Genomic DNA, 27,683 nt, shown 5'->3' on the forward strand with positions numbered 1-27,683 from the left:
TTATCCAAGATAGATAGTTGAAAAAAGTATTGGAAATACCTTAATCCAGCAATGGAACAAAAATTGTTGATAATGGTACGTATGCGTTTCAAATATAAATAACCCTCACCATTACACTCACGTGATCTCAGTCCTCATTCTTGATATCTGAGGACTTGAGATTAAGACATAAACGCTTATACCTTGTTTTGACATTATATGTTTAGCCCTGTTGCTGTAAGGGTTTCTAAAAACAAAGATAGTTAAACTAAAATTCACTGTTTCTGGGTATAACTGCGTGTAATTTACTGTCATGTCTTGGTATAACAAATGGTTCTGCAAATTGGAAACAGACTGTTTTAACAACCGGTTTAGCGAACCGGTGTGAACCGGTTGAATAGCACCGCTGAATCTAACCATATTAGTGAAAATATGTTAATGAGGCGTTAAACAACATTTAAAGGTCAGTAAATTGTATTTAACGGTTGTTCCGGAGCTGATTTTGAGTTTAGTCCCCATTTCAGCTGTAAGGCTACATGAGATGTAGACCTACACTTTAACATGGGATCTCAACCACATGTGCTGCCACCGGGAATCGAATCTTGGTCTCCCCCAAAATGAACTTAAACTAACTGTTTAGCTACGATGAAACTCTTAATGATCGTTGCTGTTTCAAATAATAATAACTCTTAGTTTCAGTCTAACTACAAAATGAAAGCTTATATTAACTAGGTGCATACCTAACTAACTAACTAACTAACTCTATGGCCTATGGAACCCGGAGGTTCAGTACCGCGTTCACAAAAGCTCTCCAACTGACTTCTATCCTTAGCTAATTGGATCCAGTTTCTACTTTGTATTCCTATCTCTGCGAGATCCATCTTAATATTATCCTCCCATCTGAGCCTAGGTCTTCCTAATGGTCGTTTTCCTATGGGTCTACCAGTCAAGACTTTGAAAGCGTTTCTACTTTCTTCCATTCTAGCTACATGACCTGCCCACCTAAGCCTCCTAGACTTGACGACCCTAACAATGTTGGGCAAACCGTATAAACTATGTAGTTCCTCGTTATGAAGCTTCCGCCATTCCCCATTCTCGTTCCTCTTGGGTCCGAATATTCTTCTCAGAATCCTGTTCTCAAATACTTTCAGTCTATGTTCTTCCCTCAGAGTAAGCGACCATGTTTCGCAACCATACAGAACAACAGGCATGATTATCGTTTTATATATGTTAAGCTTCAAATTCCTCGACAGAATTCGCGACGACAAGAGATTTTGAACCGAATACCACCAGGTGATAAGTGTGGAGTGCAAATAATATGAATAATACCAAGATAATTGACTTTATTTCATGATAATCTGATTGCCATATCATCTTAATACTAATCAACCATAAAATATTCTGAATCTGAGAAGAAAACACAATGCAAACCTTCAGGTAAATAAGGATTTTACTGATAAAAAGTCAAAGATAACTATAATCACCAGCATAAATACGAAGTTATTAATATTATGTACTTAGTTATTAATATTTACAGTTTTTGTAATTTCAATGTCCTTAACTCTCGCGTATGCATTTTATCGTAGAGGAAGTACTTTTCTGTGTTCACACACATTTCTGTGTCTAACATAATAGTGGCCAACACACTTCGGTTTTACTTTGAAAACTCAGATGTTTAGGTATTTCTGTCTGATACAGTAACGCCATTTCGAGCTTCATTGGGGAGGCAAAAGATGGGAGGGGGGAATACTCACCAACTACATAAGTAGTTTCATATTCCTTTTTCTAAAAGTTGAGTTGATTTGATTTTGAGTTTAACGTCCCGTTCAGCAGCGAGGCTATATGAGACGGGACCTACTAATAACCACGGGAATCCAAACCACATGAGCTCCCGCCGGGAATCAAACCGGGAAATCCCAGACCAAAGGCGCGTACGCTAACCGCTTAGCCACGAAAGAACTCTTTTTCTAAACGTACATTACTATACTTTTCTTTAACCCGCGTAGCATCAACGGGGGGTGCACATGCAACCCAGCTCCAGTTTTTTATGTATTGTTACCGTATTTTTTGTGCATAAATTTATGCAATGCAAGCGCCTAAATACAATAAAAAATAAGCTAAAATATGTTAAATACATTTATTTGTTAATTTCAAGCGTAATTATAAAGCATAAGCACAGTGTTACATAAGTGTTAAACTATTTCCATATGGGGTGCACCTGCACTCCAACTTGGTGCTTAACGTAACTTGCTAGCCTTGGTGTTACGAAGGTTAAGTAATTATATATAATTTCTGAATATAATGATTAAAATCTATAAATGTTTCAAACTCAGGGGGACATTTGCCGCTCTGATCATCCTAAGTGACGCTGATGGTGAAATGTTAAGATAGACTCCTACTGTATCCCATTTTTTAAAAAGAACTATACTTACATTGTTGAAACAATGCCACATAGCCAAATTTACTTTGAACATTATTCCAATTTAGTGGCTAAATGGTGAAATGGTCGTGGTCTAATCGTTAAGACCACACATAGCCATTCAAAAGGGCAGGAATTCGAATTCAAAAAAGAACTTCCTTGAATAAGAGGCGCTTAGTTACGAAGCAATGAGTGAGTGAGGTCCACCGAATACAATTATCTACCAAGTGGCTTTCGCTTCGGGTGATACACTTATGAAGTATGTGAACTCAATCTTGAAACCGGAAACTATATTTATCACTTCCGGTTGTAATAGATAGGGATACGGTCGAACTGTTTCTCGTTGTTTCTCGCAGGTTTTGTTCTATAGAAATCAATATTTGAAATCAATAATAGATTACTACCACTTCCGTTTTTGTGAGATACGGATGCGCACGAGACAAGATTTGTGGCTGTCTCGTCTCGAAAATGTGCTGCAAAAGTAATGTCTCGACTCGAAAAATGTATATTTCTCTATTGGAAGAGCCGTGTCTCGACTCGAATTTTGTCAGGAAAATCCTGTCTCGACTCGTCTTGTGCTCATCCCTCGCACATGGAACCTATTCTTTAAAACTGAATCTTTTTTTTTTTAATAATAACACCCTTCTTAGTATCTACGTGTTAAAAAAAGTAACAACACCCTTCTTACTATCTACGTGCTTTTCCAATTTTGCTCTGAGTCGATGGAAATAAAGATGGGTGGACGGACACAACTTTTCTATAGGACGTGCGATACTTATTTATAACATAAACAACCTACTAAGTTCGCATAGGGACTTCATGTATCAAAATGAATAGTAAGTTTATTCTGTACCTTACTCAGGGTCGGATTAAGGGGGGCTTAGGGAAGCTATAGCCTCGGGCCTCCAGATGGACAGGGGCCTCCACTCTGATGAAAATCTCAACTGGCTATAAAACAAATCATAAAGATAGGGATGCGCACGAGTCGAGTCGAGTCGAGATTTAAACCTGTCGAGTCGAGACAAAATATACGAGTTAAAATATACGCACACATCAGCCAGACCATTATGACTACCTACCTAATTGTCAGTATCTCGACCTTTCGCACGGATAACAGCAACACGTCTTGGCATGCACGCAATGATCCTTGGTAGATCGCTGGAGAGCGTTGTCACCACATATGCACACACAGGTCATCCAATTCAAGTAAATTCCGGGGAGGGAGGCGATGCGCCCTGACGTCACGTTCAATCATATCCCAGATGTGTTCGATTGGGTTCAGATCCAGCGAGTTGGGGGGCCAGAACATCACTTGGAACTCGCTTCTGCGCTCCTCGAACCACCCCATCACACTCCTGGACTTGTGACATGGTGCATTATCTTGTCGAAAAATGCTATTACCGTTGGGAAACATGGTTGTCATGAAGGGGTGTGCGTAGTCTGCAAGCAGTGTGCGATGCGCCTCGGCCGTCATGGTGCCTTGCTCGAGCTCCACTAGACACATGGATGCTCACGTGAATGTTCCAAGATAATAATTAAGCCGCAGCCAGCTTGTCTCCGTCCCGCAGTACAGGTGTCAATGAGCTGTTCCCTTGGCATACGACGGATTCGCACCCTCCCATCGTCATGATGAAGAAATTATCGGGATTCATCAGACAATGCAACGCTCTGCCACTATACCAAGGTCCAGTGGCGATGGACACGTATTCATTCCAGTCGTAGTTGCCAATATCGTGATGTTAACATTCGCACATGAATGAGTCGTCGGCTGCGGAGGCCCATTGTTAGGAGTGTTCGGTGCACTGTGTGTTCAGACTAGTGTTGTGAAGGCCTGGGAATAAACGGAAATTTTGGGTTTAAAAAAACAGTTTTTTACGGTTTTCCCGAACTGGGAAAAACTGAAAATTTGGGTAAAATTGAAATTTTCGAATATTTTATTATATTATGCTTTTAAAATGAAAACTACTTTATATTTAGTAGTTTAGAGTTAAGATAATTGAGTACTTATGTTTCTTGAATTAGAATAGGGAAATTTTGAGCACAACTCATCCAAACACTTCAAAGTTAGCACCGTGATAGAACGGAGTTATGGCTACAAAAGAAACTAAAATATAATCCTAGTTAGGTTAATTAGTATAGACGCATTAAAATTATCCTGAGCAATCTTATGAAGTTCCCCCTTGATGGCAGGGAAGTATTAAAATAACAGGGCCAGAATCATTTTAGTTAATATGTTAAATCAAACATGTATTTTATAGAGATATCTTCCTTGTTCTATGTAAAATTTCCGGAAATTTTTAATCCATTAGAAAAAATAATTTGTCCGGAAATATTAGCAAAAACAGGAAAATATAATTTAAAAACTATTTCTTGGTCTGATGCTAGTAATCTTACTTGCTGTAACATGTCTGCAGCATGTACAGTAGGAAGTCGAACCGAACTAATTGGGACCACAGGTAGGGCTGTGCGATATCCGGTTTTGAATATCGAACTTCGATATCGACCAAATATCGAAAGTCGATCGATATATCGAATATCGAAATATCGAAGGTTTGATAATATATCGGTCGATAATATCGAAGTATCGAAATATCGAAAAATATCGAAATATCGAAAAATATCGAAGTATCGAAATATCGAAGTGTCGAAATATCGAAAAATATCGAAGTATCGAAATATCGAAGTGTCGAAATATCGAAAAATATCGAAGTATCGAAATATCGACGTATCGAAAATATCGAAGTATCGAAATATCGAAGTATCGAAAAATATCGAAGAAAAAAATGCTATGGATATTAGAAAGTAGGGCATGACAGGACTTGCTTCTAAGCTTTCCAGCCACTTTCAGGGCCAGTTCTAATAAAATGTCTCGATATCTCTTAACCGTCAGTTAAGGCAAACCGTCAGATGTGAGGTGAAAAATTTTCTTCTATATTTTTCCGGAAAATTTTCCGATTCATAAAAACATACTCCACGTATTCCTATATCGTTGTTTAGCCGTGATGTGAGGTGGAAAATTTTCTTCTATATTTTTCCGGAAAATGTTCCGTTCTTAACAAATATCAGTGATCAAGTAACAGTTCATCAGTATTCATAAAATTGATTGAAATCATGTATAAAAATGTTAAAAAGTGAAAGATCGTTTAAAGAATCTGAAAATTTTCATGGCTCACACAATTTTCAGTACTATGTAGGAACAAGTGAAATAATGTTTCATAAATCGAAATATTTTGTGTCTTGTATGCAAAAATTGAGGAATTTTTTATGAGTCGGAAAATTTTCGTCATTTTGAAGCAAAAAGTAAAACAACTTTTTGTGAATCGGAAAGTTTTATTGCTCTGTAGAAACAAATGTAAGGAATTTTCATGAATCGGAAAAGTTTTCAGCACGATGTAGAAACAAGTGAAAACACTTTTCATAATCCGGACAGTTTTGGCTATTATGTGTAGTGATGTTAGCTGGGAAATTTTCCACTATATTTAACTGCACATTGAGATATACGATTCCTGTAGAGGAAAATTAGACAGCAACAAATTATAATTTTCCAATTAGATTTCGGGAACCAGAAAATTTTCTAATATTTCAAGTTGGGAAGTAAAAATTTACGTAGTGTTTCTCTCTCTCTCTCTCTCTCTTTCTCTCTCTCTCTCTCTCTCTCTTTCTCTCTCTATTATATCTACTTATTTATAAATGTTGCAGAATGTAAATCTATAAAAGTAGTAAAGCTATGAGAAAACAGTCTTATGCGTATTAAACTGACGAAATCTAATATTGTAAGATCAAAGGTGGATTCTGAGGGAAGAACGCATTCAAGTTTTTGAAACATTCTTGAAATGAAAAATCATTAGATTTTCACTTCATGAAACTTTTAAAGACAATATTTATTACCAATAAATTTTATGGCTAAACAACGATATATGAATAAGTGGAGTATGTTTTTATGAATCGGAAAACATTCATGACTTTTAATAAATTGAAATTTTAAATAATAGAATGGGATATTTGTACTCTACGAAGTCATGTTCTCTGCACTTGGCATACACACATACACACACACACACAGAGAGAGAGAGAGGAGTTGAATTGAGTTGATTTTGCGTTAACGTCCCTTTCAGCAGCGAGACCATATAAGACGGGACCAACTGATTAACGTGAACCGAACTACATGAGCTCCTGCTGGGAATCGAAGCCAGGTCTTCCATGCCAAAGGCGCGTATGCTAACCGCTTAGCAACGAAGGAGCTCGCAGATGAAAAGAGAGAGAGAAACACTGTGTAAAATTTTACTTCCCAACTTGAAATATTGGAAAATTTTCCGGTTCCCGAAATCTAATTGGAAAATTATAATTTGTTGCTGACTAACTTTCCTCTACAGAAATTAAATTTCGTAGCTGAATGTACAGTTAAATATAGTGGAAAATTTTCCACTTAACATCACTATACATAATATCCAAAATTGTCCGGCTTATGAAAAGTTTTTCCACTTGTTTCTACATCGTCATGAAAATTTTCCGACCTATGAAAATTCCTTTCACTTGTTTCTGCAGAGCAATAAAACTTTCCGATTCACAAAAAGTTGTTTTACTCTTTGCTTCAAAATGACGAAAATTTTGCGACTAAAAAAAAGTTCTTCAATTTTTCCATATAAGACAGAAAATATTTCGATTCATGAAAAATTGTTTCACTTGTTCCTACATTGTACTGAAAATTATCTGAGCCATGAAAATTTTCAGATTCTTTAAACGAACTTCCACTTTTTTACATTTCTGTACATGAATTCAACCAATTTTATGATTACTGATGAATTGTTACTTGATTGCTGATATTTTTTAGAACGGAAAATTTTCCGGAAAAAATATAGCGGAAAATTTTCCACCTCACATTACTAATGGTATACTGACATGCAAGTCTATTTGTCTATATTACATCACTAATTTCTTTAAGCAGAACTGATTGAATTATTTGGTATATAGTAAATTGTAGCTATCATTTTTATAAATATTAAAATATTTGTTTTTTGAAGTTGTGAATACGTCATAACATATTTTGAATATGACAAATATGATAATTGTATGATGCTTTACAAAATAAAAATTGGTAAGGTTTTATTACCTACTCTTAAAAAAGAATTGAAATATTGTCAGGTTTACAAAAACATGTTAGATTTCAGAAGAGTACTGTGTAATTTTTAAAGATAGCACTGTAACATGTAAGTAAGACTTCGCTTATCCAGTCCGGTGGTATAACATTATTGGTTTTTTTTTTTTTTCCTTTTTAATGAGATTTCTGTAAGGAAGAGAAAGTTTATCTTAATTCCTATTTAGTGCAAGTTTTGAGCATTTACTTAAATTCTTATTACTATCACGATGGTCAGAATTATTTTTACGAAAATCTCATTTTCTCTTGTATATTCACTTCAATAAGTTTCCTGTTCACCAGTTATACTCAATTGTAAGAAACAAAGATTCGTAGTATGTATACTACAAAAGTTTGTGTTCAAGTTTAGTTGTAGTTCAATCAGTGGTGCCCCCCCCCCCTTATGTCCATGACGCCCCCCCAATTGTCTATCCGTAGGTGTTCTTCCATGAAAAAATCTACTTTTTGATTAATTTTTACACCCCTTCAAACATATTCATATAGATTTTTATCCCCCCCAAATATTTCAATGACGCAGTTTGCGTCATAGCCCCCCTCTGTGGGCACCCCTGATCACGTAATTTTTGCGTTTCCGACAACATAAGAGGAGTAGTATGTAGAAATTGTATAAATATATCTGGAATATTGTATAAATATATCTATTCTATCCAATTATACCAGAGTTTATAAACACAGCAGGTATTAATTATTCAGCTCTTTTCCTGTTACACAATGTCGTGTTTGAACGGCTCAGCGCCACAGATGACTGACTAACATCAAGGAAGTTTCGAGAAAACTAAGGATAAGGCTTGCAGATTATATGCGCCCTTATGGATCGCCACATTTTCTCGATTCTGGCATCATGTTGACTATATTGTTTAGGCTTTGATCATGTTTGGCACACAGAATATGTTACAGCCATTTCAGTATAGAACTCAAAATATGCCTTGATATCAGTTATTGATCTGCGGCGCTCAGCCATCTATTTACGGGCAAACTGCACGCAACATTTTTATATTTATTTTTTGTAATTAAAACATGTTTTCTAGTAATTATGGGGACCACCTCCATTATCAAAATATCGAATGGTATCGAAGTATCGAAATATCGAAGTATATCGAAATATAGAAAAATGTCGAAATATTTAAGTATTGAAAAATATCGAAATATCGAAGAATATCGAAATATCGAAGTATCGAAAAATATCGAAGTATCGAAATATCGAAAAATATCGAAATATCGAAAAATATCGAAGTATCGAAATATCGAAAATATCGAAGTATCGATATATCGATTTCGATGTTTACAAAATATCGAAATTTCGATATTCACAAAATATCGATCGATCGATCGATATATCGAAGTATCGCACATCCCTAACCACAGGTAGTTCGGATTTTCGAAAATGACCAAGAAAATGCCATTTAGGCTTACATATACTCTACGGTATGTTCTTCTATCGATACAGTGGTTATTCAGTACATACAGTAATTTCAATACCGTACGAAAGGCTTCTTACATTTGATGTTTCTGAAGAACTTGCTCGTACACTAGATTACACTGATCTTGTAAGTCACACTTAAAACTTATAGGCCTAAGAGAAAATAAAAAATAAAAATATGTATGACAAACAATTACGTATGAATGAACTTTTGTAAAAACACTGACTTCACACAATGTCGACGGACACACTATTGTTTGTTTATCGCTAGCGTTATATTAAGACAAAACGTAAAAAGCTTCTAGGGACCGCGTTCGGATTTTTGACATTCGGATTATTGACGTCCTACTGTATATAAAATGTATTTTGCTAACAGTAAAATTTCTTAAAGCAATAGGATTTAATTTTACTTTTTGTTTTCGGATTTCTGGTAAAATCCTCTCTCTTTATTATTTGTATGTGTTTCGAATAACTCAAAAAGAGAGATGCTCTTATTTACACATACACACATATACCGCACAAGTGAGTAAATTTGAGCAGCGAGAAATATATTAAAGGGTTGAATTTGCGTAACTTCCGTTCATTATTATTACAGACTAGCCGAATAGCTTGCATGGGAAGAATACGTTTCATTTTGGACATGAAGGGCACCAAAACTGTCACCAATGAACTTATCGAGCCCTAAAACTATTAATTCGACACTAATGTAGGTAATTTTCAATTACATTTACCTGTTCCCGTCCCCTCTTAGGAGTACTAACGAGATTTAAACTGCATCTTCTGTTCATCTCAGGAACCCCCGAAAAGTATGGATTCAACCGCCATTTTCGATTATATATATATATCTTCCTTTCTCTCTCTCTCTCTCTCTCTCTCTCTCTCTCTCTCTCTATATATATATATATATATATATATATATATATATATATATATATATATATATAAAACTAACTAAACTAACTCTATGGCCTATGGAACCCGGAGGTTCAGTTCCGCGTTCACAAAAGCTCTCCACTGACTTCTATCCTTAGCTAATTGCATCCAGTTTCTACTTTGTATTCCTATCTCTGCGAGATCCATCTTAATATTATCTTCCCATCTGCGCCTAGGTCTTCCTAATGGTCGTTTTCCTATGGGTCTACCAGTCAAAACTTTGAAAGCGTTTCTACTTTCTTCCATTCTAGCTACATGACCTGCCCACCTAAGCCTCCTAGACTTGACGACCCTAACAATGTTGGGCAAACCGTATAAACTATGTAGTTCCTCGTTATGAAGCTTCCGCCATTCCCCATTCTCGTTCCTCTTGGGTCCGAATATTCTTCTCAGGATCCTGTTCTCAAATACTTTCAGTCTATGTTCTTCCCTCAGAGTAAGTGACCATGTTTCGTAACCATACAGAACAACAGGCATGATTATCGTTTTATATATTTTAAGCTTCAAATTCCTCGACAGAATTCGCGACGACAAGAGATTTTGAACCGAATAGTAACACGAATTCCCTGCTTTTAGTCGACATTTAATTTCTTCGTGAATATGATTTTCGTCTGTTAATATTGATCCTAAATATTTGAAAGTATCCACTTTATCAAAAATATTATTTAATATTTTAACGCCTTCACAATTTGCAGTATTACGGTCCCGACGCACTTCCATGTATTTAGTTTTCTCTGCATTTACTTCTAAACCCATGTCCCTGCAAGCGTTTAATAAGATCTCTGCATTTATTTCTACTGTTCTCCTATCATCCCCTATTAAATTCACATCATCAGCATATGCCATAACCTGGTGAATGCCGTTCAACTCTAGGCCCTGGTTGCTATCTTTGATTTTCCTTATGGCGTATTCCAGCACAAAGTTAAATAATAATGGCGACAACGCATCTCCTTGTTTCAGGCCATTTTCGACGTGGAAGCTCGTGGACAAAAATTTTCCTACCCGGACTTTACTTTGGGATTCACTTAAACATAATTAATCTAATTAGCTTTCTCGGTATTCCAAGTTCTGTAAGAACGTTGTATAATGTTTCTCTCCTAACCGAGTCGTAAGCCTTTCTAAAATCAATAAATAGTTGATGTACCGGGATATTGTATTCCCACTTCTTTTCGAGTATTTGGCGAATGGTAAATATTTGGTCGATAGTTGATCGATTTCGTCTAAATCCGCACTGATAATCTCCAATAATTTCATCTGCGTATGGGGTCAATCTTGCTAACAGAATATTTGAAAGGATTTTATAGGATGTTGACAGAAGAGAAATGCCTCGATAATTATTACAGTCAGTTTTGTCGCCTTTCTTGTGAATTGGAACAATGATTGACTCTTTCCACTCTTGTGGCAATTCTTCCTTGTTCCAGATAAGGAGAATGAGTTTGTATATCTTGTTCCACAATTTTTCCACAATATATCTTGTTCCACAATATATATAGTGTTTTTAATAATATAGGTGCCGGCACGCGTTCACCCAGGGGCGGATACAGGGGGGGAAACTTTCTTATTTTACATATATAAATAAAACAAATCCCAAAGTTTGGAGCCCTTAAAAGTAACAGTATGACAACCCACCGCCTCCCACCCGAAGTTGGTCCTGGATCCGCCACTGCATTCACACTGAGAAAAAAAATTGTAGGTGGCATACTTAAAAAGATAGGTTACATGCGTAATTCCTGTAGTTTTTGGACTTAACGTACACCAGACGTATAACTGAAAACGCATGTTTTATAATACTTTCTGTATAAGTGTTCCATCTATACGTACTTTCTGTATGAAACAATGTAGGCGGTCAGGATCTCACATACAAATGGACGTATATAGCATATAGCTGACGAAGGTAACATAAGTATATACATGTGATATACGGAAAACTGTTAGATGTCATACATCCTGCAACGGCATGATGTAACATCAAACGGCAGTGCCTATGTATCATACGGATAACGTATGCTCCGTATTGATTTCTATAGTAAGCAAGAGGATACCGTATATTTGTACCAAATTTCACATAAGTAAATCCCCACGCTAAGCGGGTTTGCATATCCAGGCTCCTAACTATGAAAATATTTACGATCACTCCAACCCCAATCATTTCACAGATTCAACCTGTTGTATATAAGTTATTAGGACGTACAATTGAATGTAATTTATACGAAAAACCCTTTTATGCATTGCAAGACCTGTAACGTCCAAATATTCACCACAAACTTATAGTTGTATCGACATAAACAAACATACGAACAAAAAAAGTGTGGAGCAGGAAACCACTTTACACAAAAGTCAAAAGAGGTCATTGAAGACATACGAACTGGTCGAGCGGTTTGTGTCACTAGTCTATCAATCAGAAGTTTCTGTGTTCAAACCCTGTAGAAAATATTCGTTTTTTTTTCTGAAAAGTGTGTTCCTATTTTCATCAGAGGACTGAGAACATTTCTTTGAATAAATCTTTGGAAACTACTTTTCTCTCAAATTCGATTAGAAGCGAACATTATATGAATTGCTAATCTAAAATCCACAGCTGAGAACAAAATATTAAGTATGTTCAATATGTCATTATTATCATTTGATTTGTAATTAAAAACTAATTATAAGCATTGACGATTTCAGAAGATTCTCCCCGGTAATGGTCAAGATATGAATGAGAAAAAACTAATAAAACATTATTAGTCTACTTTGAGTATGATCGAAAATAACTTATGGCCACGAAGGGGAAATTTATGTCGACAGGGTCTCAAATTCTCCGACGGGTCATGACCTGAAATTATCATTGTTTGAAAGGTTTCCTTAACAAATAGAATATTATATTTATTTCTCGTTCTACGTTTTGAAATGGAAAAATCATAATTTTAAATAGAATTATAATACGATAAGCATAAAGATTTATACAACTAATGAAGTAAATATTCTTGTGTAAGCTATCGATTTCTATTCGGATTAAAACTCGAATACTCGTTTGCATCACACTTTAAAGTAATTCCTCTCTCTATATATATTTCCTACTGGAAAGCATGTTTAACTCCAATTACTTAATCAATATTTTTAATAATATATTTTTATTGTAATACTCTTACTATTCAATGTTGTATGCACTTAATTTCTCAAAGCAAAACCTCACAAATGTATAATTGACTAGTAAATATTATCAAATAAATTATCATTTAGTTTACGTAAACATTGCATCGCCTGATTTGAAACTTCGTATTTTAAATAATAATAATAATAATAATAATAATAATAATAATAATAATAATAATAATAATAATAATAGTAGTAGTAGTAGTAGTAGTAGTAATAAAATCATAGCCATATCTTTATCAGAATTTCAGGCTTAGTCAATAAATGAATTCAACATAGTCTCTATTCGAAGCTCTATTTAATCGAATCAGATAAAATACGAAGAGGAACTTCGAGAACAGGCAAAAGAAAAATGTTACTTTGGTGGGTTTGGAAGTAACTTTTAAGAGTTTTTTCTTTTTTCTTTTTCTTTTTTTTTTTTTTTTTTTTTTTTTTTTACAAATTACGGACAAATGCCTTGGACACTTTTTTCTTTTCTTTAAGTTAACTGATTCACCGAACGTATCTGACATATGAGTAACTTGTCTCTATTTTCTACTCGGTTATACACTCTTTTCCATTAACCTTGAACGACAAGAACACGAACACAAAAACATCCACATAGGTATGACAGTTAAAATTCCTAACTTCCCCCACGGGGAATCGAACCCGGGACCACATACACCTGAGGCACACGTGCTAGCCACTAGACCAGCGGGAAGAGCAAATGAAATGTATTTTGTAGTGTCTGAAGTTTATAGCTATTTCACCCTGTTGTAGTATGTCTATTGATTTTTTAATGTTTACCGTATTCGTTACTTTGAGGAATGATATATATTATTGATATAGGCTTTATTACATATTCGGCCATAAATATTATATAAATTATCAGAATTATTCATGATCTTCCATGGAAATTCACTGGTGCATGCACAGTAGACAGACAGTGTAATTGGAAGATGAGTTCAACAGAGGTTATATATTCCGCCGATTATATTTTATTTAATAACTATTTAGAAGAGATAACGAAAACGAGTCTACATAATGAAGATGGAATTTCCGTAGAAGATAGAATGGTGAGGTGTATACGGTTTGGGGTTGATATGGTTGTTGTTGCAGAATCTAAAAAGAAAATTAATAAGGTGTAGAAAACTTGAGAAAGGCTTGTGAAGAATATGGGCTGAAAATAAATGTTAGAAAGACAAAATCCATGGTGATTGAAACGAAGCGATCGGTGTGAAATATAGAAGTAGGAGCGGGAAAAAACAACAAGTGATTAGTTTTCGATATCTGAGTACTATTACTAGTGATGATATGACATGCGAACGTGAAATAAAAGCAAGGATAGAAAGGCGAAAAGAGCCTTTAGGATGGAGGAAATAGTATTTTGAGGGGACCACGAATAGAGTTGTAAAGAAAAAGACTCATAAAATGCTTCGTTTACTGTATTTTACTGTATTTATAGGACATAAACATGGACGAAACTGTAGAAACTGTTAAGAAGGAACTGTATCATGACGGATGTGCTAGAGGATATGGTGGCAGGGAAGAGAGGGAGAGGACGAATTAGACTATATAGAAACAGAATTAGGCTATTGACGATATCAAAACAGAAAAATCGTATGTGAAGATGGAGAGGTTAACTGAAGATCGTGGAGCATGGCAGCTTCTCAGCTGCGGTAAGTGACCCGCTGGTAATGGCGGAATACTTCTGATATAATGATACTGATTATGCACAGTAGGAACAGAAATATCCACTTTACTGTCATTGCTAATACGAATCACAATGCAAATTTCTACAGGTTGTCAAAATACCTCGCTCTAAAAGCTGTAGAAAACTATCTGTTACTATGCGAGGGAAAATCATAGGTCGAGCAACAATTAGACAAATTGCCATTCAGATAGCTAGGGGTATGAGCTGTGACGAGAAAACAGTGAAGAAATTGATTTAGCGGTATGAAGAAGGTAGTGAATATTTCACATCTTGGCCAAGAAGTAGGAGACCAATAATAATAATAATAATAATAATAATAATAATAATAATAATCCCAGGAATTTATATTTATTTCCAGCAAGACTTTTGCATACCCTCCTAGCGCAATATGATGTTTTTGTAAAACGGCAATTATAAAATTGTCAAGCTGAATTTGAAAGTCATAATAAGTAGTGCTTTATTTATTTATTGCACAATTCTTTTATGCCAGTAGCTTTCGCCACCTTACTCGCTCTTCATGCTTACTCAGGAGGAAGCTGCGGGTCCCTAGGTTGGGAACTACTGCTTTCCACCAAGGAATTCAGACATCCTGTTAGAAATTTGTGTTCTGACCAACATCAGAAAGTTGTGTTCTTCTGTTTCTACTGCGCATGCACCAGTGAATTTCCATGGAAGATCATGAATAATTCTGATAATTTATATAATATTTATGGCCGAATATGTAATAAAACCTATATCAATAATATATATCATTCCTCAAAGTAACGAATACGGTAAACATTAAAAAATCAATAGACATACTACAACAGGGTGAAATAGCTATAAACTTCAGACACTACAAAATACATTTCATTTGCTCTTCCCGCTGGTCTAGTGGCTAGCACGTGCGCCTCAGGTGTATGTGGTCCCGGGTTCGATTCCCCGTGGGGGAAGTTAGGAATTTTAACTGTCATACCTATGTGGATGTTTTTGTGTTCGTGTTCTTGTCGTTCAAGGTTAATGGAAAAGAGTGTATAACCGAGTAGAAAATAGAGACAAGTTACTCATATGTCAGATATGTTCGGTGAATCAGTTAACTTAAAGAAAAGAAAAAAGTGTCCAAGGCATTTGTCTGTAATTTGTAAAAAAAAAAAAAAAAAAAAAAAGAAAAAGAAAAAACTCTTAAAAGTTACTTCCAAACCCACCAAAGTAACATTTTTCTTTTGCCTGTTCTCGAAGTTCCTCTTCGTATTTCTATCTGATTCGATTAAATAGAGCTTCGAATAGAGACTATGTTGAATTCATTTATTGACTAAGCCTGAAATTCTGATAAAGATATGGCTATGATTTTATTACTACTACTACTACTACTACTACTACTACTACTACTACTACTATTATTATTATTATTATTATTATTATTATTATTATTATTATTATTATTATTATTATTATTTAAAATACGAAGTTTCAAATCAGGCGATGCAATGTTTACGTAAACTAAATGATAATTTATTTGATAATATTTACTAGTCAATTATACATTTGTGAGGTTTTGCTTTGAGAAATTAAGTGCATACAACATTGAATAGTAAGAGTATTACAATAAAAATATATTATTAAAAATATTGATTAAGTAATTGGAGTTAAACATGCTTTCCAGTAGGAAATATATATAGAGAGAGGAATTACTTTAAAGTGTGATGCAAACGAGTATTCGAGTTTTAATCCGAATAGAAATCGATAGCTTACACAAGAATATTTACTTCATTAGTTGTATAAATCTTTATGCTTATCGTATTATAATTCTATTTAAAATTATGATTTTTCCATTTCAAAACGTAGAAGGAGAAATAAATGTAATATCCTATTTGTTAAGGATACCTTTCAAACAGTTAAGATTTTAGGGCATGACCTGTCGGAGAATTTGAGACCCTGTCGACATAAATTTCCCCTTCGTGGCCATAAGTTATATTCGATCATGCTCAAATGGACTAATAATGTTTTATCAGTTTTTTCTCATTCATATATTGACCATTACCGGGGGAGAATCTTCTGAAATTGTCAATGCTTATAATTAGTTTTTCACTACAAATCAAAGGATAATAATGACATATTGAACATACTTAATATTTTGTTCTCAGCTGTGGATGTTAGATTTTCAATTCATATAATGTTCGCTTCTAATCGAATTTGAGAGAAAAGTAGTTTCCAAAGATTTATTCAAAGAAATGTTCTCAGTCCTCTGATGGAAATAGGAACACACGTTTCAGAAAAAAAAAAAAAAAACGAATATTTTCTACAGGGTTTGAACACAGAAACTTCTGATTGATAGACTAGTGACACAAACCGCTCGACCAGTTCGTATGTCTTCAATGACCTCTTTTGACTTTTGTGTAAAGTGGTTTCCTGCTCCACACTTTTTTTGTTTGTTTGTTTGTTTATGTCGATACAACTATAAGTTTGTGGTGAATATTTGGACGTTACAGGTCTTGCAATGCATAAAAGGTTTTTCGTATAAATTACATTCAATTGTACGTCCTAATAACTTATATACAACAGGTTGAATCTGTGAAATGATTGGGGTTGGAGTGATCGTAAATATTTTCATAGTTAGGAGCCTGGATATGCAAACCCGCTTAGCGTGGGGATTTACTTATGTGAAATTTGGTACAATATACCGCTGTCCGGAGAACGGATTTTTCTCAGTGCACAATGGTTAAAAAGTTGGAAACTTGGTTGCATCCTTTCAGGGTAATAATAATAATAATAATAATAATAATAATAATAATAATAATAATAATAATAATAATAATAATAATAATAATAATAATAATAATAATAATATAATGAGCACAATATATAGCACAGTTAGCTCCCAATGTTGAGACTTCAAACCCTACATTTTTGAGTGGAACAGCATTTTCATAAAAGATAATTGAAATATAAGCACGTACGCAGCAATTTTTTCGGAAGAAAAATGAAATGAAATCTTTAAGTTTTACTTCTCACGGTAATGCTGGTTAGGCTAAAGGAGACGGTGATAATGAGAAATAAATGAAATGGTGGAATGAAGAAAGTGGAAGAAAACGGGTGAATCCCGAGAAAACCCACGAGCGCGGTGTTTGCCCACCAGAAAGTCCACACGGCGCTAGCTGGGATCGACCCAGGACCCCAAGCACGCTCTACCACTGAGACACCGCGCCCCTTATTTATTTCGAAAGGGTCAAAGGTATTCGGGGGGTTCAAGTTCAATTTGAGGATAAATTATATTAAAATGTGTACACTTTCCCTAGAATTAGACTAAATTTGCACAAAAATCAGGATTTCCGGGGGTCCGGACCCCCAAATCCCACCCCCTGCGTTCGTCCTTGTTGAATTATCTACGTTTTATAGCCTATTCCAGACAGCAACGTAAATTACGAAAATACAGCAATACATTTTAAAACATGGTTCATAGGATTAGAAATGTGCTCACATGGTCCTCGGCAATTTTAAAAAAGCGACTATATATATATATATATATATATATATATATATATATATATATATATATATATATATATATATATATATATATATATATATATTGTCATATCTGGAGATAACTACTCGACCTTCCTCTACATACTACACACTTATACGTACGTTTAAGATTCAATTAAAATTTTCATAATTCGAAAATATTTACAGCTTTCTTGTCTTGCTTTCTTGTCAGCGTTTGAAAAAAAAAGGATATAATTACTAGTAAAATTAACTAATGCAAACGTTTTTTATTTTTTTCAATGTTTCTATTTTTTCCGGAAAGAAATCGAAAAAAAAGCTGTTTTTTACCAACAGGTTCAAAATTTCCGGAAATTTTACAACACTAGTTCAGACACACTTGTACTTGGCCCAGCATTAAACTCTGATGTTAGTTCCGACGCAGTTCGCTGCCTGTCCTGTTTTACCAGTCTGCTCAGCCTACAAAGTCCGACATATGTAACGAGGCGAGGGGTGCCCAACACCTCGACGTTTGGACGTCGTTTCCCCTTGGTTTCGCCACTTTTTTAAGACACTCACCACAGCACTCCTCGAACATCTGACAAGTCCTGCAGTTTCCGAAATTCTCGTGCCGAGTGTTTCTGAATGAGTACTTTCTTCAAAATAATATTAAAAATTATAGAAAGATTTTCGAGACATTCGAGTCGAGTCGAGATTTTTACGAGCTGTCTCGACTCGAAAATTCGAGTCGAGAAATACGTTTGTCTCGACTCGTCTCGAATTTTGCAAAGTGTGTCTCGACTCGAATTCGAGTCGAGTCGAGTCGAGATTCGAGACATATCTCGACTCGTGCGCATCCCTACATGAAGATACAATCATCATCATAAAATAAAATATGACCAAAAATATGAACCATATTCCCTTAAATTTTCTACTGTACTTTCACAAAAATGTATTGGGTGAAGTCAGCAGGGCAGACCACGTATTTTTTCTAGCTCCAATCCTCCAGATGGGTTAATCCAGCCCTGACCTTACTGAAAGATGCTTCTTTTCCGAATTTGAGATAATTTTTGTCTCCAGTTAGTTTTAATATAAATTACTTGTTTCAGCTTTATATTCGCTTACTCATTTTAATTTTAGCTCTGTAACTAAGCCCCTTTTTTGCAAGGAATATATATATAAAAAAAAGTCCTTCTATTTTTATGTAGAAAACAGATATGTCGCTTTTCTCGCGGATCACCCTGTACATCCTTACTTCTTTTCTAGTTTTATTTCACTTCCTGCAAAGATAGCCTAACATTTAAAGTTTTGCATTATTGTGTGAGCGTTGGAATTATGACTTTAGAAAAGAAACTTGTTATTTTACAATGTTTGCACATAAAACAACTGTCCTTAACCTAGCAGAGAAAGCTTGCTACTCGTATATTCAAAAGAAGAAGAAGAAAAGTATAGAATGGATTCTGTGTATCAAATTGCACACAAGTCTCTAGAAAAGAAGTAACTGAGATTTAACGAGTAAACAGAAATTGTCCTTGTAGTCAAAAGGTTGTATCATTTTAAGTACCGTAGTTCATAGAAAAGTGTGTTGGCAATCAGGATGAGTCCGACGACACTCTTTTAAGCTGTAAAGTCAATTGTGCAGCTTTAGGCCTACCTAAAAGAACAGTGTTTCCATACTTAAGGATGCTAATAATAATAAATATTTAATTATTGTTCTTTAGTTGGTCGTTTCAATTTGACAGATGAGAAGGCATTTATTCCGAAGTTGGGCGTCCGCTTTCGCCATGTTTTTTCGCTCTTATCTCCTTTCCACATTTTCTGCAATTTGTTATTAGGTTAATTAATCCGTGCTCTTCACAAAGTTTTAAAAGATTTTGCTCTTTATCAACGTATTGCTTCACAAATGTTAAAACTGTTAGTTCATGTCTCTTGTACATTCGCCACGTTGATAACATAAATGCTCGTTACTTTCCCACAATGCAACTGTCGGCTACCTTGCGCCAAGTAGTTCCCTCCGCTCGGCGTATAGTTCCATGTTTATAACCGCTTATATATAACAAAAAAACAGATTTTTCGAGACCCTTATATATTATCAAGCACACAAACAATCAAATTATCCATATCTTTTCTGTAAATTTTAAAAATTTTGCTGGAAACGGACGCCCAACTTTGGAACTTAACCCGATGAGAAGACAATATTAAGATGGATCTCGCAGAAATAGGCATACTAAGTAGAAACTGGATCCAATTGGTTAAGAACAGGACTCAATGGCTTCTGTGAACGCGGCTTAGAACCTCGTTTTCCATAGGCCATTTGGTGATTAACGCACTGATCTTGTAAACCAACCATCATGAATTCCATTCTCATAAAAGGGATAAATGTTTTCTAACAAATAGTTTCTCTTTTAGCAGTTTTTCATGAAGTGCAAGCCTCCTTAGCTCAGTGGTTAGAGCACTGGTCTTGTAAACCAGGGGTCGTGAGTTCGATCCTCACAAGGGGCTAATACATTTTGTTTCAAGAACAATTTTCTTATGGTTTCAATATATTAGTATATTGTCTGAGAACAATGTGCAATATATATTCCTTAAACAACTCATAGCTTGAGAAGCTTAAATGTGTTATCTTAAAGTCATTCTGTATATATCGACATATATCAAGACATGTTGCTACTGTTATATCGAAAGTAACGTGAGAACTGCAGTATTGATACCTATATTGTTGCCTGCTTTTTCCGAATGAGATAAATATGTGTGGATTACAGTAGGAGAAACGTTGCAAGCAGTATGGGAGTCACCGTTAGTAGTATGGGTGTCACTGTAAGGAGAAACCAAACAACAATACATACACAGTGGCGGATATAGCCCCCCTTCCAGTTTTCTGAGTGAGAAAAGTAATTTAAACTACTATTTATATAGTTTTGAAAGTTTATAGTAAACATGATATACCTATCATAGTCTGGGTTCTGACGCCCCCCCCCCCCAGTTTTTACCTTCTCTGTACATACAGTACATTCTCCAATTTGACATTGAGTTGAGTTGATTTTGAGTTTAACGTCCCGTTCAGTAGAGAGGCTATATGAGATGTGGACCTACTGATTAACGTGGAATCCGAACCACATGAGCTCCCGCCGGGAATCGAACCGGGTCTCCCACGCCAAAGGCGCATATGATAACCGCTTAGCCACGAAGGAGCTCCCAATTTGGCATTGCGTATTATTCATACATAAGAACGCAAATTAATAATTTCTACAATATCAACAAAAAATAACGTCAAAAGATGAGACATATAGGGCCTACCAATCAAAATAGATCTCATTGGGCTGAAAGGGGCGCGGTGGCTCAGTAGTAGAGCGTTCACCTCCGGTGCTTAGGGTCCCTGGTTCGATCCCAGCTCGCGCCGTGTGGACTTTGTGGTGGACAAACACCGTGCTCGTGGGTTTTCTCGGGGTACTCCCGTTTCCTCCCACTTTCTTCATTCCACCATTTCACTCATTTCTCATTATCACCGTCTCCTTTAGCCTAATCGGCATAACCGTGGGACGTTAAAGATTTCATTTCATTTCATCTCATTGGGCTGAACTAAACAATATGGATGAGTGCAAAGGCTCATGCGTAGTTTTTGAGCAAATCAAAAAATGTATTTTTTGTAATCCTAAAAATTGATGATGTATGACTATCACCAATGTGCCCTATAGTAAATTGTTACTAAAGTTTACTTTTATCAAACACTTCAATAAAAATTAAGTCTTTTACGTCCCAAGGTTACGCCATGTAGGCTAAAGAAGACAGTGATGATCAGAAATGAATGAAAATTGAAGGAAACACTAAACCTACTTGGCGCGAGCTCTACGTACCAGAGGTGAACGCTGTACCATGGAGCCACCGCGACATTAGCAAAGACCTGCACGGGCCGGGCTTGGGCGGGCCAATTCTATTGTTTCTTTGGGCCGGGCCGGTCTTGGGCGGGCCGACACTGATTTCTCTTCAGGTCGGGCCGAGCTGGGGCCCATTAATTGCAATTCTTTAATAATTATTGACATTCGTTAAACGATAATTAGAATAAAGGCAAACGTTGAAGAAGTGTGCCCGTGAAAAATGTTACAAAATGAAACTTGTAAAATTTATCGGGCCCGGGCCGGGCTTGGGCCAAGAATTTTAAAAAAACTTATCGGGCCGGGCCGGGCTCGGGCCGAAAATCTCCAAAACTTTTCGGCCCGGGCTGGGCCGGGCCTACGTACATTTGGGCTGTATTGGGCTCGGGCCGAAAAATTCGTCATGGACTATATTACGATGAATTTCAATTTAATTATCAAATATAATCACTTCCTTGTTGACTTGCAGAGTGGAATATAAGATGAAATTTTAAAGTCTCAAATCAAGTAAAATAGGCCAATGTAAAAAAAAAAAAAAAGTAAAATTCGACTGTGTCAAGAAAGCCAAGTAGTAAGTTCTATTGTTAATATTACAACTACAAATATCAATATCCAAAACTGTCTGAAGTTATTTTTCCACTTAGATATACTCGTCTTAGGTAAGTAAATAGAAACAAATGAAAAATGAAGAGAAATGAAAGCCCTGAAAGTAAAACGAAGACAAATTCACCAATGTTCAGAAGATGAAATCTACAATGCACTGAACCGAGTAGGTCAGTGGGTCGGTGAGTCAGAGTGGGTGGATCACGATGGGTCACACTGGATCACATCTTCTTGATTCACGACCCACTGACCCACTCACAAATCTTGATCCACTTGACCAATAACCCACTGATCCACTCCATCTCTGTTCGAGTTCCTCTGTAGCATCATGGACGGATTTTTAATTCTCTTGGATGTTTCTGTATTCGTGTCCGTGTCGAATTCAGTAGTCCTGATCAGAGCTAGAAAGAGAAAATTAGAAAAGGATGGTAAAGTATTTGAGACTAAAATCCTGAGACGAATATTCGGGCCCAAGAGCCAAGAGGAACGGGAATTGGGAATGACGGGAACTTCATAACGAAGAACTGCATAATTTATACCGTCTACCAGACATTGTTAGGGTCATCAGGAGGCTCAGAAGAGCAGGTCATGCAGCCAGAATGGAAGAAAGTAGGAACGGTTTCAAAGTTGTGACTAAAAAAACAATCGGAAAAGGTTCATTAGGAAGAATTAGGCGCAAATGGAGGACAATATTAAGAGGATCTCGCAGAAATAGGAATACAAAATATAAACTGGATCCAAAATGCTAAGGGTATAAGTCAATGGAGAGCTTTTGTGGACTCAGCATAGAATCTCCGGGTTCTATAGGCCATAGGGTTAGTTACTTTGGTAGTTGAAACACTGGTCTTGTAAACCAGCGGTCATGAGTTCGATTATCGTAAAAGGCTTAAATGTTTTCTACAAGTAGTTTCTCCTTTAGCAACGTTTCAGGAACTACGAGCAAATTGTGATTATGCAAACTGTAACTATGCCACCAAACTGTACCTGTGGATTCCCAAACTGAGCCCAAACTGTACGATCTGAGCCTCCTTAGCTCAGTGGCTAGAGCACTGGTCTTGTAAACCAGGGGTCGTGAGTTCGATCCTCACAGGGGGCTAATACATTTTTTATTCCAAGATCAGTTTTTTTTTTTTTTTTTTTTTTTTTTTTTACGGTTTCAATATATTAGTATCTTGTCTAAGAACAACGTGCAATATATATTCCTCAGACAATAATTTATGGCTTGATAAAATGTTTATGTGTTATATTAAAGTCATATTGAAAGTAACATGAGAACTACAGTGTTGACACCTAGACTGTTGGCTGCTCTTTTTGAATGAGATAAATACGTGTGGATTATACAGTAGAGAAAACATTACAAGTAGTATAGGTGTCACTGCTAAGAGAAATCAAGCCTCAATAGGCCTACATATATTCTCCATCTTAACATTGCATATTATTCATACATAGTATACAAGTAAATAAACTCTAAAACATTAATGAGAAAATCATCCAAAGATCAGACATATATCAATTAAAATATATATTTCATTCAGCTGAACAAAATAATATGGATAGCTCTATGAGTAGTTTTTGAGATAATAATAAAAAAAACTCCTAAAATTTGATAGTGTATGACAACAACGGAACCTCTTATGACGAAACTAGTATTGAAGTATAGCCTCACTTCAACTTTCCGCTCCTAATATTTTTCGAGAGTTGGAGAATAACTTTAAAAAAAAAATCCTGTTCTCCTTTTGTTCTTCTTAAGAAGTCTAATCTTCTAAAATCCAATTTTATCTGCAGCTTGGGGTACGAGGAGATTGCTTGTTCAAAATTTTAAAGCTCTCTAATATTTTTGGAGACCAGGTGATGAGTGAATCAGTGGGATTACTCTTATACAGGGTAAATCAAAATGATGAACCTGATTTCTGAAAATTATTCTATGAAATCTAATCTATGAAATCTATTCTATGAACCTGGCTCACGAAATGTATAGGAAAGGTAGCAAAGCACATATATTAAATACGAGACGTAATATAGCAAGCATGGAGATGGTCCACACTAGAAAATTTTCTTCGGACACCTCTGCTGTCAAAGGTTTATTCAAACAAATCATAAGTGTTCTATATACTGTATGTGAGCACCTCGCGTAACAGGGCACACACCAAGCCGATAGTCTCACCTCGCGTAACACGGCACACATCAAGCCGAAAGTCTCACTTCGCGTAACACGGCACACATCAAGCCGATCGTCTCACCTCGCGTAACACGGCACACATCAAGCCGATCGTCTCACCTCGCGTAACACGGCACACATCAAGCCGATCGTCTCACCTCACGTAACACGGCACACATCTAGCCGATCGTTTCACCTCGCGTAACACGGCACACATCGAGCCGATAGTCTCACCTCACGTAACACGGCACACATGAAACCGATAGTCTCACCTCGCGTAACACGGCACACATCAAGCCGAAAGTCTCACCTCGCGTAACACGGCACACATCAAGCCGATAGTCTCACCTCGCGTAACACGGCACACATCAAGCCGATAGTCTCACCTCACGTAACACGGCACACATGAAACCGATAGTCTCACCTCGCGTAACACGGCATGCATCAAGCCGAAAGTCTCACCTCGCGTAACACGGCATGCATCAAGCCGAAAGTCTCACCTCGCGTAACACGGCACACATCAAGCCGAAAGTCTATCTCCTGCCAAACCTTTCTAGCATGTTGCGGTCAATATTAGCAATGATTGCTGTGATGCGAGCACGCAGGCCATTCAATATTGTTGGAAGTGGTGGTAGGTAAACATGTTCCTTTACAATATCCCACAAGAAGAAATCACATGGAGTCAAGTCATGTGCACACTAATCACTTGTTTACAAGATAAATCAAGCATACAGAAATATGTCTAATCCCCAGTCAACGCCATTTTCCTTAACTGCTTGCTGCTGACTCTTAGCGGTAAAAAATGGAAATACTGCATGGAAACTAAACTGAAGGTTAATGTTTCGAAGCGAATAGCTCAGAAGGAAATATGTTTATTTTATTTCACAGAATATATTTCTGAAATCGGATTTTTCATTTTGACTTACCCTGTATATTTGTATAACTCGGAATTGATTTTTCTCAAAATAACGGATATTTAAGTAAATTTGAAGAAAAGAAATCAGTAAAATGAAACAATTAAAATTCCCATTCATTTTTAAACAAAATGGAATCATATTTCCCCAGATAAACCAATGTGCCCAGATGCCCAGATGGACCTGATACTTCACATCTTTAATTAAAGAGAAAGAAACATCATTTTAGCACATGTGCTGAGAATGGTGACGGAATGTGTAAACTTTAGAAATCAAAGTAATAAGTGTATAGTTCTTTTCCTCAATTTGTTTCACACATTTAACAATACTGTTACATGAATGCCATTGTAAATGTAACAGTAATACCAGTTACAAAAGTTATTCCAAATTTTCCGTAATTCCAACTTTCTTGTTCTTTTTATTTAATATTTATTTATTTTGTCTTTATCGTATTTTTATTTGACTTTTATTATTTCTTTGTGACACGGCGGCCAAAAATTCTTATAATCAAAGAATAGTTTGTAAAGCACTGCAATATATATATATATATATATATATATATATATATATATATATATATATATATATATATATATATATATATATATATATATATATTATAGAGGTACTCACGTATCAATTTTTATATAGAGACTTGGCTACGGGCATAAAATTGAAATACTCACCAACTACCTTTACAAAAATTGTTGCGGAAGTACCGCAGGATTCTGAAACATGGATATTTGGATAGGGCATATACTAGTTTCTAAGTGAAGTCTTGACCCGACTACGTTTGCTCCTATAGTTTCAGCTACAAGATGGAGTTTTACAAAATGTGATATGTAAATAGTGGTGGATATAGCCCGGGGCCGGGGAGCCTTGACCTCCAATTTTTTGAGTGACAAAAATAATAATTATTTATATATTTTTGAAAGGTGTCTTTTATTCTTTATTGGAAACATTTTGAAACATTAGATATAGTTTCAGTTTCAGTTTTTCTGTTATGCAATGTATAAAACGATACTTGAGGCCCACAAAGTCAACGTCCAACCTAGCCATAATATAGATCTGGAGAGAGCTAAGTCGGCAACTTCTGCAGAACCCATGAAAAACTGTAAAATCGTGATATGCCTATCATAATCTGGGTTTTGGCTGCCCCCAGCTTTTACTTACTAGATTCCCCACTGTCCCTAAGGGAGTGAAACGGGATGAACTAAGAAAAAAATAAATAAATAAATTTGGCTGTATCGTTTAAATATTTTTCCGTAAACTTTATTCTTCCCTTATAAGAATAGACATTCTGCTTAGATTGTTATAAACGAATGAGAATGTACAGTAAGCTATGCTAGGTATGGCACCACTGATCCAGGTACACGCATTATTTCGTTACTTTAAAGAAAAAGAAAGGGGAAAAAATATGTATGTGCACATTGTAAACATGAAATTTAACAACATAACAAAGAACTACTGAAGATTACTGACTGTCTGACCATGTGCCTATACTTTAAGTACCCAGATATTTACATGCAAATTTTCTGTGTGTTCATATACCTCCATGCGTGTATGCGTTTTTTGTCTTCTTCTGCTAACATGAGAGACAGTGGAGTGGGGAGAATGAATATTAAAAAAGAGAGACGATTTGTAAATAAGCGTGGGATAAGGTTAAGTCAGAGGACAAACAATGCATCAATAATACTTTCTCTATCTTCCCAACAAGTACAGTAACTATCTTGAGCTTTTGGACTCTTCGCTGTCGACAGAATCCTTTCACGATTCCGTTGCAGCACGAAAAGCCATTTTGGAGGGAAGAGGTTAAGAGGAATACGATGATGATAATGATGATGTCATATATTTTTTACCCGCCATATTTGTCGGAAAAAAGGGAAACAAAGAGGAGGGAGGGAAGGGGAAAGAACACAATAAAAAATAAAACAACAATAATA

The 27,683-nt window shown here is 35.8% G+C and overlaps 2 non-coding genes across 2 annotated transcripts; both read left to right on the forward strand.

Annotated features, from left to right (window-relative positions):
* Positions 1-20,622: 20,622 nt before the first annotated feature.
* On the forward strand, positions 20,623-20,695 carry TRNAT-UGU (transfer RNA threonine (anticodon UGU)). Its single transcript has one exon. It is a non-coding gene; the product is annotated as a tRNA-Thr (tRNA).
* Positions 20,696-23,691: 2,996 nt separating this feature from the next.
* TRNAT-UGU (transfer RNA threonine (anticodon UGU)) lies at positions 23,692-23,764 on the forward strand. Its single transcript has one exon. It is a non-coding gene; the product is annotated as a tRNA-Thr (tRNA).
* The last annotated feature ends 3,919 nt before the right edge of the window (positions 23,765-27,683 follow it).

Source organism: Thermobia domestica, chromosome 7 (genome assembly GCF_964235325.1).
Source record: "Thermobia domestica chromosome 7, izTheDome1.hap1.1, whole genome shotgun sequence".
NCBI lineage: Eukaryota > Metazoa > Arthropoda > Insecta > Zygentoma > Lepismatidae > Thermobia > Thermobia domestica.